General features: G+C 45.0%; 1 long non-coding RNA gene across 1 annotated transcript; it reads left to right on the forward strand.

Annotated features, from left to right (window-relative positions):
• Window positions 1-11,894: 11,894 nt before the first annotated feature.
• LOC128085201 (uncharacterized) lies at window positions 11,895-15,908 on the forward strand. Its single transcript, XR_008208840.1, has 3 exons — window positions 11,895-12,045; window positions 14,585-14,640; window positions 15,723-15,908. It is a non-coding gene; the product is annotated as an uncharacterized LOC128085201 (long non-coding RNA).
• The last annotated feature ends 837 nt before the right edge of the window (window positions 15,909-16,745 follow it).

Below are 16,745 nucleotides of genomic sequence, written 5' to 3' on the forward strand. Positions count from 1 at the left end.
ACACTGGAAAAAAATGACAGCAAAGAAAAACAACCAACCAAACAACAACCCACAACTTTTTTTTCTTTGTGTGCTTTTGGTGGAAGCTTTTGTGTCTCCCCTGGCGGCTGCCGTGAGCAGGGCTGGGAGCTGTGGGATCAGGCCTCAGGGCTCCTTACTGCCCATAGCTCACGAGGGGAGTTTTAACTCGTCAAATAGTGGGGGCGGGGGGAGAGGGGAACGACACGCCACCTTTTCAGGTTGGTCACTCTCTGGCCCAGGGCCATGCAGTGCTGGTCCTTGTTTGCGTGGGGCTTAGCAGAGGCAACACTGCCATGAACCTGCCCTCACCACGCTGCCCGGTCACTGTGCACACTATAAGGAAACGGTGAAATTTGCCAAGAAACAAAGGAATTAGTGTGGTGATGTGAAAGTAGAGGGAGAGGAGGGTGCGGACAAGTGATTGCCTCATCCTGCGGCCTGTGAAGGACTGGCTGTATGCAGGCAGGAGGGAATGATCATTAACTGAACCGCAGAGCACTTTGATTCCAGAAACAGTTTGTACCAGGAAAGAATCGGTGCTTCCTTTTCCTTGATGAGAGCAGCAGGCAGCTGCTGGAGCTTTAATCAGTATGTGCCCTTTTTTTTGTGCCCTTTTTTTTTTTATAGTTGAGGCGTGGAGTGGGGAGGAAAGGGGAGAGCACTGCCCAGCCTGGGGCTGCCACTGCTGGCAGAGGGCGGGTTGGAAGTAGCCTGAGGGGAGCTGCCCTCAGGGGGCAGAAATGTTGATCAAAGACATTGTGTCCAGAGGAGGGTCTGGAGGGCAAGGTGTACAAGGAGCAGCTGAGCTCCTTGGGTTTACTCAGCCAAGAGCAGAGGAGCTGAGGGGAGGCCTCACGGCAGCTGCAGATCCTCACAGGGAGCAAAGGGGCAGCGCTGAGCTCTGCTCTCTGTAACAGGGGCAGGGCCCGAGGGAACGGCATGGAGCTGTGGCAGGGGAGGGGCAGCTGGGGGTCAGGGAAAGGTTCTGCAGCAAAGGGTGGTGAGCATGGAGCGGGCTGCCTGGGGCAGTGGGCACAGCACTGAGCTTTGCAGAGTTCAGGGGGTGTTTGGACAGTGCTCTCATACATATGGTCTCATCTTTGTGTGGTCCTGTGTGGAGCAGAAGTTGGACTCAGTGACCCTTTTATGGGCCCCTTCCAGTTCAGCTTATATGATTCTTTGACTCAATGACACAGCAGTGTCAGCACTGAGAGAGAGAGAAACAGAGCTGGCATTGGTGAGCCTGCATGGTTATCAGGAACAAATGGGTCTGTCCAATCCAATGAAGCACTGCTTGTGCAGCTGCTGCTCTGCCATATCGGGCCTTCACAGGGCAGTGGAAATCTGCTGCTGGCATGCACACATCTGAGCACTTCTGGTTTAATGGCAGAGGGCTGAGCCTCTGCATCTCTGCGTATGCCTATGGCAATGGAAATGAACTGTGCCTGCCTGCCCTGGGTGCCTGGAGCAGGCTGCATGGGTGTGCCCAGATGGCACAAATGTGACAGCCTTTACTTTTGGCTGGAGGAGGAACTTTGGGTGGCTTTTGCTAAAACAAATGCTGCTTTGTTTTTTGTTCACTTTAATGGAGGTATTCACAGTGATGGTTTATAAAGGGTGACTGCAATGATTACCCCCCTTCATGCCAGGCACAGTCTGAGCTGCTGACACACCCTGAGGGCAGCCCCCGGCAAACCAGGAGCTGGCTCCTTCCTCGTGCAGTCCCACAACAGGGAGGACTGGAGCACAAACTCAGGATCCCCTCGGCCCTCTTCTCCCTCCCACTTGTGGTCCAAACGCGGTGCAGAAGCCTTGGGAAGGAGTCCAAGTCCAAGCACTGACATCCAGGTGGGTGACTGCTTATCTGCACAACACTCCGGGAAAGAGAACCTCCTGACAAGTGGCACATACGCACTGGGGTCCCTGGAGGCGGATGAAATAAGCTGTGTAACCGTGCTTTGTTTCCACAAGCTCCTGTGTCGGCTCAGCCCAGGGTCACGGCTAGGCTCTATCTGTCAGCAGCGGGGCTCCAACGAGGGCCTTGTCATTGCCAGCGCGGCGGGCAGGGGGCACTCGGGCATCGGGATCGAGCCGGCTGAGGGCACGGCCGGCAGCCGCCGCGGTGCGGAGACGGCGGCAGGGAGGACTGGGCTGGGCTGCGGGATGGGGAGCGGAGCAGCGGATTTATGGGAACGTCCAGGCAAATGGCTGCGATGCCCACTGAGGCATCGAAAGGGGAAAAGAAAAAAGGTAACAGAGCCGATAAAAAAAAAAAAAAAAGACAAACAGTGCGATGTGGAGCAATTAGCCCAGACTGCAAGAAAAGCAGATGTGCAGTACAGAGACATACCAACAGCATTGGCAGAGCACAGCTCGAAAACAATAAAACGAAAATATAATTAAGGCCAATCCAAGGCACCCAGCTGCACTAATGTCTCAGCCTGATGCCAGGCTCAGCTGGGAACGGCCTCCGGCTGTGTGGCAACACCCAACCACCCCTTGCCTGGTGGAGGCATGGGGAGGAGGGAGCTCTGAGCCACTGCTTGCACACAGCTGGCACTGGGGCACGTGGGATGGGCCTGTGGGGTGCATTTCTGGCCTTAATGAAGCCAACTACCTGTCCACCTGTGTAGAATAGCTTCAGGCCACTGGAGTAGGCAGCTCTCATTTGTACTTAGTGTGTCTGGGAAGCCCAGTAAGCAGCCAGCAGTGTTTTGTTAAAGACAAATGAGGAGAGGAGAAGGGTCAAGGCCTGGAATAAGTGTCCTGGGAGAAGGACAGCCCATGGCTGACAGCTCTGTACAGCCATCGGGCTGACTGCTTCAGCTACAGCTTTAGTCTGGTTTAGTTAAATCAAACATTCAGGTTTCTCCAGCTGTTCACACCAGACTGCTGTAGTAGGCAACTCCAGGGTTATCCGTTCAGGTGGGTGGCGAGAACCCAGTTCTGCTGCAGGGAGCTCCTGCCAAGACAGCAATTCTGAGTGATGGCCAACTTCTAAAGAACATTTCTAAGTGGTTCTGCAGGACAAGGTTTGCATTTAAAACCTTCAGGCTTGATCTTCTGCTGCTTGGGAAACCCAGTTTACTTTCTTCCTTGTTTACTTATAAACCTGATTCAGCGCTGAGTTGAGCAGTAGCAGCAGGTAGGAATGCCCTTCCAGTCAGCCAGGAAGGCCTTCCTCACAGGAAGCGGAGGGCAGCGCTGAGCTCTGCTCTGTGTGACATGGGCAGGGCCCGAGGGAACGGCATGGAGCTGTGGCAGAGGAGGGGCAGCTGGGGTCAGGGAAAGGTTCTGCACCAGAGGGTGGTGAGCATGGAGCGGGCTGCCTGGGGCAGTGGGCACAGCACTGAGCTTTGCAGAGTTCAAGCAGTGTTTGGACAGTGCTCTCAGTCATGTGGTTGGATTTTTGTGTGGTCCCATGTGAAGCAGGAGTTGCACTCGATGATCCCTGAGGGTCCCTTCCAACTCGGGATATTCTATGATTCTATTCTATGATTCAGATGTTCTGTGACTCCAGTGTGTCCCCAGGGTCTGACATTTAGTAATGGTTTTAGTGGCAATACAGCATACGCAAGTGTGAGCAAGGCTGCATCTACAATGAGGCTGAGAAAGTACTAGCTAATATATAAAGGGGCTGTCAGCAATGCATTGTTGGGCTAAAGAATATAATGGTACAGTGGGCAGCCTCCATGGGAGCACTGCCAGCCCCCAACTCTGCTGCAGCATCTACAGCTGCAGTGATGTCTGCACAGGGCTGAAGAAGACTTGTCTCTGCTGCTGGCATGTGGCTGGGGAACAGCATCCCAAATTGAACAGCAGGAGTTGTTATCTGAGGTTAGCAAGGGGATCGTTTAAATTCATAGTCATCAAATGAAATCACTGAAGGTTCATCAAGTATGGGTTCTCCAGTTGTGCTGCAGTGATTCACGGCCTCATATCCTCATTCTGTGCCTGACAGAGATTTTACATCAACAGGAAGGGTTTTTCTTCATCACCCTAGAGCCACTGTGGACTTCCTCAGACATTTCAGCGCCCTCAGAGGTGGATAGCCTAGTCAGGGAGAGGATGCTCGGCTATTTAGCAATCTGTGGATGTGGCAATAGGGTTGTATAAGGTTACGAATTTCTGTCATACTGTTTTCATCAGTGTAATAGAAAGATCTAGTCAATCAAATCTAGTAGTGATTATGATCATAATTTATGTTCAGCCAAAACAACATCGAGGACAAGTTTTTCAAGAGCCCATGACAATGGTAAAGTGCTAGCTCCATTTTTTGGCTGCTACTCTCATTAATTAACATGACTTGTGCTTCCATAGTGATGAGAAACACTTCAGAAAGATGCCAAACATAAACATAAAAGTTAACAGTGAAGTGAGATGAAGCCAGAAAATGGTGGATGGGAGAAACAGCTAAACTTTCCCACACGATCACTTTGTTGTAGTCCCTTTTTTATCCAGTCCTTGCCTACAGAGATCATAAATCCCCAGAGAAGAGAAAACTTTACTGTTGAGGCTGTTAATGTCAACAAAGCTTGCTGAATGATGCCCTTGGTTTCCTCACCTATCAGCAGCATATCTGAAGAGCTGGGGCAAAGGAACAAAAAATACACACCTGATGGCTTGGTTTTAAAGCTCTTCAAAGGTAAACTCTTCTCTCTGAACCTTCTGAAACCACAAAACTGCACAGAAATACTATTTATGTACAGTTCAAAAGCATCCAGATCTCTCTTCAGACTCCAAAGGATACCACTGGAATGCCACACATCACTCAAACCCATGACACAGCTGCATGGGCCCATGAGGCACCTGCCCCTTAGCATCTCTCCATGGCAGTAGCTGGAACTTCGGAGGTGGAGCTCCTCCAGAAAGCCCTATTCTTCAAAATGTTCCCTGTAGCACTGGAGTGTGGCACCCTGAAGTCGTGCAAACAACTCACATCATCCTTATCAAGAGAGAAGGTAAATAACATTTAATGTGGGGCCTAGAGACTTAAAATCTTAACTCATTAACTTCCTCTTCCTTTCTGCTAAGGAATATATTTCCTTTTTGATAAAAAGAGTAATAGAATCATGGGGTTGTAATCATGACTTGGGTTGTAACGGACCTCAGAGATCATCAAGTTCCAGCCCTCCGCCATAGGCAGGGTTGCCAACCACCAGATCAAGTGTTGGATCAGATTGCCCAGGGTCCCATCCAACCTGGCCTTAAACACCTTTAGGAATGGGGCATCCACAACCTCTCTGGGCAACCTGTTCCAGCACCTCTTCACTCTCTCAGTAAAAAACTTTCCCCAATATCTAATCTAAATCTCCCCTCCTTTAGTTTTAAACCATTCCCCTTGTCTATCACTATCTGCCCTTATAAAAAGTTGATTTGCCTCATGTTTATAAACTCTCTTTAAATACTGAAGGGTACAATGAGGTTTCCCTGCAGCCTTCTCTTTTCCAGGCTGAACAAGCCCAGTTCCTGGCTTGTCTGGTCTGTCTTGACAGGAGAGGTGCTCCAGTCCTTTGGTCATCTTTGTGGCCCTCCTCTGGATGCTCTCTAAAAGCTCCACATCTTGCTTGTGTTGAGGGCCGTAGAGCTGGATGCAGTACTCCAGATGGTGCCTCACACACAGAATGGAGGGAGGCAATCACCTCCCTCATTCTGCTGGCCACCCCTCTTCTGATGGAACCCAGGATACCATTGGCCTTCTGGTCTGCAAGTACATGCTGCTGACTCATGTTAAGTTTTTCATCAATCGGGACCCCTAAGTCCTTCTCAGCAGACCTACTTTCAAGGAGTTCTGCCCATTTGTATATATATCTGGAATTACCTTGACCCAGGTGCCAAAACTCGGACCGTGCTTTGTTGAACCCTATTAGGTTCACAAGGGTCCACCATTCAAGTTTATCAGGGTCCCTCTGGATGTCATCCTTTCCTTCTGCTGTGTCAACCGCATCGCTCAGCTTTGTGTCATCAGAAAACATGCTGAGGGTGCACTCAATCCTGTCATCTGTGTCACTGATTAAGATGTTAAAGAGCACTGGTCCCAAGACAGATCCCTGAGGGATACCGCTTGTTGACACCTGGACATAGAGCCACTGACCACAACCTTCTGGCTGCAACATACAACCAACTCCTTTTCCAATGAATAGTCTGTGTTTCGAATCCATATTTCTCCAATTCAGAGATAAAGATGCGATGTGGGACCATGTCAAAGGCAGAATTCCAAGAGGATGCCATCGATTGTCTTCCCTTTGTTCACCAATGCCGGCACTCGGATTGGTCAGACACAGCCCTCCCTTGGTGAAGCCATGCTGGCTGTCTCAGATCACCCACTTGTAATCAAAGGCTGCAAAAGCGTTGACAGGAGTTAGCTGTGATTTCATGCACTCTTCACATTTCTGCAATGTGGGCATTCGCTCACTCTCTTGCTTCTCTCCCTCCCACATGAAGCCTTTCTGTTGGAGAAGCACTAAGCTCTGCTTACACAACAGAGGGGAACAAGGCCTCCCTGCTATCTTGAGGCCTTTTGATGGGCACTCAGGAGATCTCTCATTCTCTAAAAAACACCCAGATTCAGAAGTTGTTGATGGGAGGGGAGGAGAAATATCAACTTCTGCAAAAGCAGAGAGGTAAACACACACAGAGCATGACTGCAGGCACCTCAAGGAGCCTTTCTGTAACTTGATCTGTGGAAGCAAAGCACCAAATGTAGCAGAGACAGGAGAAAACCTGTTCCACGTGGCTCCCTTCTGGCTACAAGACATGCCATTAACGCAGGGGCACACTGGGATGGGTGAACTGCAGAGGTCAGGTTGTGCTTGTCTGCTGCAGACATGGCAAAGTGGCTGGAGCACACAGACCAGATAACTCTGCCTGGACAGCAGTGGCCTTTTCCATTTCACTGCTTCTGTTTCTGTGTCAGAAGAGCAGTCCTCACTGCTCCTGTGAGCACCTCACAGGTGCTCACAACACCTGTGCTTGCCAGAAGGAGAAGTCCCGACCTCCCAGAGACTCTTAATTCTTAATTGAATTCTGCTCAATTAATTCTGTTAACACTTTGATGACTATGTGCCATTGTGATGATCCTTTCTTAACAGAAGCCATGCAAATGCTGTGCATGCTGCTGTTAATTGCCCTGTCAGGACGCCTAGAAAAGCCTGATAAAAAGAACTAGCTTTAAGCCACCATATAGAGGAATTCTTTCAAAGTAGAAAATCTGATTCAGAGGACTACAGAAAGCTTTGCTAACAGTGTTATATCCAAGGAGTGATATTCAATTTGACACATATAGAAGAGATTGGTCTGTCCTACATTGCTCTTAAAGGTGTAAATAGGGCTCTCAGTATTATGCTATTTCTACATTATCAGTGCTCCAGGAAGACAGGGATATGTTACTTCCTTTTTTCAGGCAGTTTATCTGAAAACATACCCAAGATCCAGCAAAGAAAGCCTGGCTAAGGTGAGAATTTACTTTGCATCTCCAGAATTCCAGTTCCTACCATCATCCATTTCCTATCTTGATATGAAATAATGCTGAACAGAGTCGACACCCAAGTGGCCACCATTGCACATCATAGAGGTCAAGGGGAGACAAGGGACAGGTGGGGAAGAGGTGGTGCAGGCTTCACCTCCTGCTGTGCCTCAGATGAGCAGAGAAGCTGCCCAGAGCTGCTCTGGGAGCAAGTTCTCTTGGGTTTGTTAAGGCACATGGGCATCATGAAGAGTACAGGAAGAAACCCCTATGTGAGGGATCTCCCACTGAACCACAATCCTGGGCTCTCATTTACAAACAATATATGTGAGGGAGAACAGTCCTGCCCTGCCATCTAATGCTTATTTGGAATATGAGGCAATGAGCATCAACTTTCCAAACATGGAGTGCTTTGAGGGGTGGGCATGATCCAGGGTTCAGTAATCAATGTGTATTGCTTTTCCTCTTGTAGTCTGGCAAGCTCTTTATCTCAGGGTTTGCTGTAGTTTAGGTCATCTTGCGTTGCTAATACTGATCTAAAGAGAAAGAAATAAAAACTATCTGAGCTTCTCAGTGCACTTCTATCTATATCTAGAATCCACAGAGGAATACTTGCATCCCAGTGGCCCTCTCTAAAGGCTGATTGCTCTCCCCATTATGCCTTGGCTGAAAACCAAGAAACATTCCAAGGTGAGTCAGGAAAATACACGTAGCATTTTGAAGCAGGGCAATCACCTGTTATGAAGTAGGTAACTAACACTTGAATCATGAATGCTGGTAGGATGACGATAGCCTGATATGGAGATGCTGATGCTGTCAGGCTTGGAACAGATACAAACACAATGATGCTGAGGTGTTTGATTTGTCCATCATGGGCGTTCTCTTGCTGGCCAGGGAATGCACCCCAGGCCTCTTGGTTGTGGAAATGTGTGGTATCGTCAGAACAACAGGTTTGGCTCATTGTCCTGCTCCAGGCTGTAAGGGATAAAGGGATAAACAGCTGGGATTGTATCATTTACATCTGTTACCTCTTTTCCCATGTCCTGGTCCTCCCTTTCTCAACCCCAGCCTCCTCCCAAATAAACAAGTTGTCCCAAATTACTTTACCCCCTCAATTCAAGTTTGGTTACACCCATACCCAAATTCTGTATTTAATAACGAAACGTAGGTAATCTTGACTTGATGTGACATAGCTGATATGGTTACACAGGCGCAACAGGCCTTACATGATTCCACTCCCAAAAAGGTCCATAACACCCCCTTCCAATTGTCTTTGAAGTCTGGTTATCCCTCACGTAACTCACTTTATAGCCATCTGTGGAATCCAGCATTCCTCACGGCACGATACCTGTGTTTTTGTTGTTGTTGCACACTGGTATCTATCATACTTGGCAATTGCTTGTGTCACGTCCAGTGGTTTTTTATGTCCTGTTTAGTTTGCTCATAGGCAGATTGGGATGTAGTGATCTGTCTGCACCCTTAATAAAGTTCCACATGATTTTCAGGCAGCCCCCGATAGCCACCCCAGCTATTTGCTGAAGGAATTATGGAATGACCCAAAAAATGGCTGAACCTTTCAGAAGCTCTGACATGAACCCAAACACACTGAGAATCATAGCCAGGTTGCGTTTCTCAGCAGGTAAATAATTCCCTGCATTTGTTTATCAGCACATCTGTCACAAAAGCTATGGTTCATGCTGTATAGGTGCGCAACCAACATTAACACCATAATGAACCAACCATTACAGATGAGGAAGTCATTTTGAACAACTGCAGTGCAAATGCTCTGTCCCATAGCTGCCATGGTCTGATCAAGCACCTCGTCATGAATCACAGGTTCAGATAAAGGGCAAAGTCAGGGTTCAGTAACATCTGTACTTTTATTTCTTTTGGCTTTCTACAAAAGCAGAAGAGAAATTCTAATTTGTTACAAGGTAAATTTTTGCCAGTGCCGATGGTCTCCATTCTTCAGAGAGGACTGGTGTGTACCAGGAACATCCTCTCACTTACAAAACTTTGGCACTTGGCCTCTGACCCAGATGCAGGAGCATCCCTTTGCTAAAGAAAATGTCCAAGAGACAGGGTGTACAGGTGGGTAAGATGTAGGAAGAAGGTTAACTGGCCAGCACAGAAAAGTATCTCCCTTACAAATAAATGTGCCAAATGTTCACCGTGAGCAGTAGGAAAGTGTTTTATCTGCAACAGCTATACCCCATGATTCCTCCCATCTCAGAGCTGACTGTTACAAACCTCATGAACCTACAGGAACTCACCAATGGAAGTCAAACGTCTTCTAAGTCTCTTCCTGAAGGTAAGAATAAAAAAAAGGAGTTACGTCTTCCTTAGTAAAAGCAGGGGAATGCAAAAGTAGTCCTGAAGGCGTTCCTAGGTTTGGCTTGCTGCGCCAGTTGAGTAGACATGCAGCACTGCATTTGCTGCCTTATTAAAGGGATGCTGAAACCTGACTTGTTTGTCTGGCCTCTTGTCCTCTCCTGGACACCTATCTTGTCATGATATCACCCAATTAAAACTCTTATTAGCACTTCTTTTTATAGTAAAGAAAAAACAAAAAAACAAGAAAAGAAAAAATGGGGTAGGTAGCTGGCTTTGTTCTGAAGCAGAAAACACTGCCATCATCTCGTGTTTGAGAACAAATGGGTGGGAATAATGGAATGTGTAGGTGCATTCAGCTATCTGAAACCAAGGCCAGAGGCAGATCAGATCAGCATAGAGAGAAATGTGACGAAGTGTAATTAACACTGAACAATGCCACAATGTCACTACTGATTGTTTGAATAGAACTTCAAAATTCAAAATGAAATTGACAGGGATTCTACGCCAGTACCCACATGGTCTCCATGTGCCCTCTGAGCATGCTCAGCAGACAGGTCCCAGCCACAGCTGCAGGACACCAACAGATGCCTTGGCTCTGTAGCTGCTGCCCAAGGCTGGCTTGTATTGCCATTTGTATTTACCAAATTCTGGAGAGAGAGAAGGATAACCTAAAGCCATTATGCATGTTTTCATCTTAAGGATTGCTCGGACCACTTGAAGTCCTCGTGCATGTTGAATTGCTCTCCCCTGGGCACGCGCTTTATCTGATCCTTGTGTTCTCCTGACACAAGGATCTTTCCTCTTCCTCTCCTTCATCGGTCTTTACTGTTTTCATATCTTCATCTACTTGCCAGGGCTTGACATAGCCTCAGATATTTTGTATTGGTGTGATTGTTTTTTTTTCAGGTCTTTGGCTCATTTTTTTAGCTATTTTCCTGTTCTGACCTTAGAATGGAGAGTCTATCTCTGAGGTTACAGTTTGGTTTTCAGATTTAGACCATGTTTGTTCAGTCAGGCACTGGAATGGGCTGCCCAGGAAGGTGGCGGAGTCACTGTCCCAGGAGGTGTTCAAGAAACATTTAGATGTTGTAATGAGGGATGTGGTTAATGGGAAACAGTGGTGGTAGGTGGATAGTTGGACTGCATGACCTTGGAGGTCTCCAACTTGGTGATTCTGTGATTTTATGGTTCATTCCTTCCCTTTTTAATACGCATATCCAGAGCTCTTACAGCTCCAATAAGATATTTTTTTTCCCTCTATGCTCAACGTTGTCTCTTTTCTCCAAACTTGTACAGTATCTTCGCACACACAGTCAGGTATGCATTTTCATTTCCGTTTGAAACATCACATCAGGCAGTGAACATTGCTTCCTCTAAAGGGTGAGAAGACAGATACCAAAAATTGATCTTATTGGCCATTTTTGCAGCATCCCACTGAACAAAAATGTTCAAAGCAATGCTTTCTTCCACCTCCACTCAGATAGCCTCTTGCAAGTTCACATTCCACTGGTGTTTGGTAAGTGATTTATTCATGGTTTTGCTTTTGAATTTTATAGGCCTTTTTACATTTTCTTTTAAACCACGCTTTCCAAACACAATCTACTGCAGATTTTTCCTTGTTAAAGGCCACTTTGGTCCTGCACAGGAGGTACCAAACCCCTATCACTTTTCTAATTTGATGATTTTTCCAAGGTGCTGAGAACACTAGAGGCTTAGGGTGATCCAGGAGCCTTTTTTCTCCCTGTGATATTTGCATGGTCTGGCAAGTAGGGTTGGACATTTGTCTTAGCAGCACGCACCACAATAGATGTTGCTCTTTACAAGAATATTTTAATATACATGAGGCATTGCCAAGCTAGTCTGGCATGACTTTGCCAGTGACCTGTTGACCTGAGGTGCAGCCAGTGTAAAGTGGGCAGGTGGAGAAAGGTGGTGATTGTGCATATTCTCTCAAGCCCTTGGACAGCCCAGTTTACCAGCAGAAGTAGCCAGAGGCACAAGTCACTTCCCAGCCTGTACCACCAGGTTGGTGGTGGTGTTAAACTGATTATTTTCTCTCCCCTCAGGTGCCACCTGCTGAGCTAATAGAAACCAGCTGGTTGCTGAGCTCTATAAAGGGAAGCTTACAGCAAGCTAAAAGCATGCTTATTCTGGCTGTGCCCAAAGCAGACTCCATTACCACTGCAAGCAGCAAGGCCTGAGGAAGTTACATTCAACACACTAAGGTTTGTAGCAGCAGAATTATTTCTTCTCTCAAGATTTCTGCAAAGGAGCATGAGAGCAAGAGTGAGCTTTTTAACGAGGAGGTATTCGACAGGTAGCTGACCATGAAACGTGATGTTTGGCAGTATGGGAAGTCTCTTTATACTTGAATTCTTTTGAACTGCTATTGCTTAATCTTGCGAATGCTTAATTGAGAAGATATTTTCCATGTTATAGTATTTTCCCCTCTAGCTTTATTATTGTGCACTTGGTACAAATCAGGCAAATGTGGATCTTAAAAGACAATCTCTATGAAAATGCCAGATATGAAGTCCTAGCTGTATGTTAGAGACTCCATTCAAGTAAAATTGAATCAATATCTACTCTAATCTTCTTCAGGTGTATCAAGCTTCACTTTCAGTTGTTTCAGTGCTATATATCTTGGGAAAAATACAGGAATTATATTTTCTACAGTATGCTTCTCATGGCATCAGATCAAGGGAGGTGATCCTGCCCCTCTGCTCTGTGCTGGTGAGACTTCACCTGGAAAACTGTGTCCAGATATGGAGTCCTCAGTACAGGAAAGACACAGACCTGTTGGAGTACGTCCAGAGGAGGGCCACTGAAATGATACAAGTGATGTGACATCTCTCCTACAAGGGCAGGCTGAAAGAGCCGGGGCTCCTCCAGGTAGATTTGAAAAGTTGCTCCCTTTCAATATCTGAAGGGGGGGCTGTAAGAACGAAGGGGACAGACTCTTTAGCAGAGTTTTTTGCTTTTGAAATAGGATAGGCAGAAGTTATTTCAGACTAAGAGATTTAGATTGGATATAAGAAAGAAACATTTCTTGTGATAGGGTCAGTGAAGCACTGAAACAGGTTGCCCCAAGGTGTGGTGGAGGAGTGGTCCATAGAGATATTCAAGGTCAGACCGGATGGGGCTCTGAGCAACCTGACATAGCTGTACATGTCCCTGTTTGTTGCAAGGGAGTTAGACTAGATGACCTTTAAAGGTCCCTTCCGACTCAACTCCTAGACTTCCTCATTAAGATTCCTTCTGCTTAGAAAATTAAGTTGTTGTATCAGGTGTCTTTGAATAGTCCAAGTCACGTCTATCAAGCATATTCTAAGTTTTTGTCTTTGAACAGTAACACCCAGCAGATGTGCTTTTTAGTAAAGCGTTAACCAATCTCTGCTCTTAGCTTGAAAAAAGCATTTTCTAGCTCTGACGCTGCATTGTCCAGATGAAAATGCCTCTATAATTGAAAGGGGAAAAAAAAAAAAAAAAAAAGCAATTGGAAGCAACCAATATAGTCTTTGTTTAACAAGTCCTTCAGAAAGCAAATTGTAAGTAGACCTGACTGAGAACTCCTCTAAACAACTGCAGTTTGGAAATTCTAGCTGCAGGCCGCATCTATTTTCCTGACTAGGTTTTCTAAATGTTTTACTTTCTAACAGCTGTTGACTATATAAACGCTAATTGCACCACTGAACAACAGTCCTCTCTTAACTGTTTGGTACATAATGAAAATAGACTGCAGAGATAAGAAAACAATCTTCAAATTTTCTGTTCTGCTTGTAACTCAATTTGAAAGGTTTATCCTTTACTGACATTCATGTATACCTTTGATAATAGGTGAAAATTACTTCACGATTACTTCAAAAGCAATAATTATGTTTTAAAAGGTATATTTCTACTTAGATTTGTTTACTTTTGTCTGGACCATTCTCACTAAGGAAGTGATATTGTCAGACTACTGGCAGATCTCTGAAATAAACTGAGAAGGCTCATTTCTATTACTGTCGACCTCCATTTCACTTCTAAGTATTTGTCCAGCAGCATATTTGAGAATTCCTTGAAGGAAAATAGGGAGAATTTAATGAAGGACAGTATTTCCAGGACAGCAATCAATTTCAACAGCATGGAATTCCTTTACTTTTCCAGTCAGAAAAATAAGTGTACTTTACAGATCTTCTCAAATGTAAATGCAGGTCTCTAAAATTATCTAGTTGATTAATAATTACATTGGACTAGTTTTTCTAGCCAAACAGTGCTTGGTCCAACCAAAATAATAATTTTCCCAATAAACTTTGCCTCACTTACGGCTAACATGTTTTGCATTTGGCCAGCTAGCCATTAGTGGTTTCTAGCAATGCTGATAAGGTCTTTTAGCCATTACTCAACCATGTGCTTGACATGAATGTACTATGATTAAATGAACTGTGCTTGGTTTCTTTCTTTTTTGCCATCCAGAAGTCATTCCTTGTAACTAGCTCCTTTTCCTAAGCGTGCTTATCAAGATAAAATAACTTCTTATCACTTTATTTTCACTACTGCTTTTTGTGGCAGTGGCAAATGTTATTACAGCTCTCAAACGCTCCAAGTTTTGTTTCTAAACACCTATGTTCTATTTTCTGATAATAGTTTAAGCAAAGAAGAGATTAACAAATTGTGCTTATTTCTACATTGCTTATCTTAAAACATTTGTATTTCTCTCTTGGCATAATAACTTCCATACAGTCTACCTCTTCTTTATTGTCTGCTACTATTTATGTCTCCTAGAATCGTAGAATCACCAAGTTGGAAAAAAGACCTCCAAGATCATCTAGTCTTGCCTGGTAAGTGAATCTTTCTTGCTCGCATACCCTTTACTGTAAGCAAATTCATGTTTTTGATTGATGCCACATTTTGTCTGGGTTAGTTTATCACAAGTAGGTGCATTCCTGTGGCAAAACAACTGTTACAGTGACTGGAGTGGGAGGATTAAAAAGTGCTATCTCAGCTCAGGTTTGACCTAACGTCAGTGAGGCACGTGGACAGAGTTGCATTACGTGTATACGTGACGTTAGAAGAGTCAGAGCTGTGGTTCTGGGAGCATTCTAGGCACTTCTCGTTGGATTTTGTTTCTGGGTGTGGTGCTACATGTTCTTATCCAACACATTGTATTAGAGGGCTAACTAATGGGCTTTTAAGGCAGGAGGTTGTTTTTTCCCTTCTAAGCTAGCAGTTGGATCTGGAATATCCTATGTGATATTAGTTGCTTGCTTTGGTTGATTCCATGATCAAAGTCTTCAAATAAGAGGAACTGTAATATTTTTATTAGGTCTTTGTAAAACAAATTGATAATCCAGTCCTTGGTAGAAAATAAGTTTAAAATTCTGACTGACTTCATCAAAGGAGCAACTTAAATGGCTTTGCCTCATCAAACAATCACACTCACTGTGTTTGGTTTTGTGAAGTCACTTTCAGTCATGCACATTGATCATGCAAGGAACTGCCAGGGCAGAAGGGCAGCCATTCTCTGGTGTCCCACAGTAAGTTCTTGTTGTAGGCAGCTGGGAGGCCTTCAGAAACCCAGCTAGGATATCCAGCCATGGCTTCAGCTGCTTCATAGTCAGCCCCTGCATCAGGCAACTGTGTGGTGATGATGTAAAAGCATGAGGGTAGCTTAACTTGGTCAGAAGAGTAGATGTGAACATAATGTCTGTTATGAAGAGTAGCAAATATAATACTGCAAAGTGTCCTCTTTGTTCCTGTCCTTTGGATAGAAGTACAGAATGCTTAGTGAATGGCTTGCTGGGCTGTTGTGCTTCAGCCACCTTTGGAGTTACAGATTATCATTTTAGCTCCTGCTGCTAAAATTGTTAGAAATAGGCATTTTGTGTTTTTCACTTTCAATGAAATACTTCTGAATATTCAGATGAATAGGCACATACACAAGAGAAGCAAACAAGTGTGGGTTAACTGAAGATGAGCCAACATATGTCTTGTTAAGGTAAAATTCATGTGCTTTAAATCATCACAGCTGTGTTAAATATAATACCATCTTGATGTAGGGATTTGTTTTGAAACATTTGCAGTTACTCATTGGAGTCAATAAGCAGGTAAAATTATTAATAAATACTTTGATGGATTTATGGATGAAATTCCAGAGAATATATATACAGGGGCATAAGTTGGATACAGTTGTCTCTTCTGCTACAGACATAATTTATTATTAATACTTTAACTGGCTTAAGTAGCCACAGAAACTGTCATTTTAAGTTCAGATAAAAATCAGTAATGCCACAGCAGTGTTACAAAAACACATATGCAAATTAATGACACTGATGTTGTACGTAATAGTAGGGTGTATCTGGCTATAAGTGTGAGCAAAGGGAGAAACTGAAGTCAATGAAATGCATGTTAGTGTTTCTTCTGAACTCTTCCACTGAGTATATATCATTAAATCATCCATCAGCTGATCAGAGGCCTGGCTTTCGCCATCACTATGGCAGCAATAAGCATAAAGCCACAAGCAAATAAACAGTTAGCAAACAGAAGCAAATAAAAAGTTTCCCAATACCTTCAACTCAAAGCACACCACAGACACCATCACACCCACATATACCCCACCGCACACACACACGTACGCATGCACTGCTTTCTGAGTCATTTTTGCCTCTTCTTTCACCTCACACACTTTGTAACTGAGAATGCAGAAACTGTGCTTCTGTTAGCACACATCCATGCTCATATTCTCCACTGTAAGCTAGGGACCATAACAGAAAGAACAGTAATACCTAAGATATTCAGTGCACTGTAATGGCTTTTATGTCTCTTCATCTGATTTTTGTGTGTTTGTGTGTGTGCCAGTGCATGTCTTATGAGTGGGTTTGCAGTGGTTGTCTCTGCTAGTAACTCGCTGAAGGACAACTCCAAACTAAAGAAAAGGGTTTTGCGC

Source organism: Tympanuchus pallidicinctus, unplaced genomic scaffold (genome assembly GCF_026119805.1).
Source record: "Tympanuchus pallidicinctus isolate F22 unplaced genomic scaffold, pur_lepc_1.0 scaffold3, whole genome shotgun sequence".
NCBI lineage: Eukaryota > Metazoa > Chordata > Aves > Galliformes > Phasianidae > Tympanuchus > Tympanuchus pallidicinctus.